The sequence below is a fragment of the Octopus bimaculoides genome, chromosome 11, assembly GCF_001194135.2.
Source record: "Octopus bimaculoides isolate UCB-OBI-ISO-001 chromosome 11, ASM119413v2, whole genome shotgun sequence".
Lineage (NCBI taxonomy): Eukaryota > Metazoa > Mollusca > Cephalopoda > Octopoda > Octopodidae > Octopus > Octopus bimaculoides.
Genome location: NC_068991.1, coordinates 21,681,790 through 21,683,060, shown reverse-complemented (window position 1 = coordinate 21,683,060; position 1,271 = coordinate 21,681,790). Strand labels below are relative to the sequence as shown.

General features: G+C 38.4%; 1 protein-coding gene across 3 annotated transcripts in view; it reads left to right on the top strand.

The window, feature by feature from the left end:
* LOC106878232 (serine/threonine/tyrosine-interacting protein) overlaps nt 1–1,271 on the top strand; it is a 42,193-nt gene that overhangs the window by 26,594 nt on the left and 14,328 nt on the right. The gene's annotated exons all lie outside the window — the stretch shown is intronic.

Sequence of the window (1,271 nt, the reverse complement as noted above, 5' to 3'; positions counted from 1 at the left end):
ACCATTCACTACATCCACCATTCACTACATCCACCATTCACTACATCCACCATTCACTACATCCACCATTCACTACATCCACCATTCACTACATCCACCATTCACTACATCCACCATTCAACCCTACCCAGTCATCACCTCTTCCCTATGCTCCAATGTATAATTATCAGTGATCACCCCTCAACTCTTGTTTGTCTCTCATTTCCTATCTCTAATCATCATCCACTCTCCCTATACACTGTTGCTATTGCTACCCATTTATACTCCCTGTTCATCTGTCTCTACTCACTTCTGTTCACCTTGTACCTTGAGAATCCACCCTGACACCTGAACACCACTGTTTTATCTCTCTTTCCAACTCCACCTACTTTTCTATACTGTAAGTAGTCATGTAGCTCTTCTAGAGAAAGAAATCTGTTTTGTTCAGCCCCCTTCTTTGATGCTTTAACCTCTCATCTCCCAGCATAAAGCTACCTCTCTCTTTGCTCTAGCCCCACTCATTTGAAGGGGATCTTAATCTTTTGAATTGTATGGCAACCTCAATAGTGCTGGTGTCACTAAAAGAAAAAAAAAGAAACCCAATACATTCTGTAAAGTGGCTGACATTGGGAAGGGCATCCAGGTATAGAAATCATGCCAAAGCAGACATTGGAGTTTGCTGCAGTCCTTGTACTCATTGGATCCTGTCAAACTATTGAGCATGAAAGATGAACTTTAAAAGATAATGATGATCACAGCATTATTTACAAAATATCGAAAGGTTTATTTGTAATTATTATTAGTCTTGGAATTCCTTTTTTCCACAATATTCATAGTAAAACTGAGTCATAAAGATTTACTTGTTTGCCATTATTATTCATTAATATATTATGATAGTTCTTATTTCTCATCCTGCATCATGCAACATAAAGCTAACTTCTTAATTCTAACCTACTCTCACTTTAACTCTCTCTTTGTCACTCACTGATTGACTATCAGTCACAACAGTATGTCAAATACTTCAACCTTCCACTTACTTTCCTTTTGCTTCTTCTGTCACCTACTTGCTGTTCATTAGTTCAGATCTATATTTAAGAGATGAGGAAGTATTTACATTATTTACATTTGATGGATATTTGTCCTCCTCTTGTTTGTTGTTAACATAACTTTTCAACTGATGTTAATCATCATCATCATCGTTTAACGTCTGCCTTCCATGCTGGCATGGGTTGGACGATTTGACTGAGGACTGGCGAACCAGATGGCTGCACCAGGCTCCAATCTGATCTGGC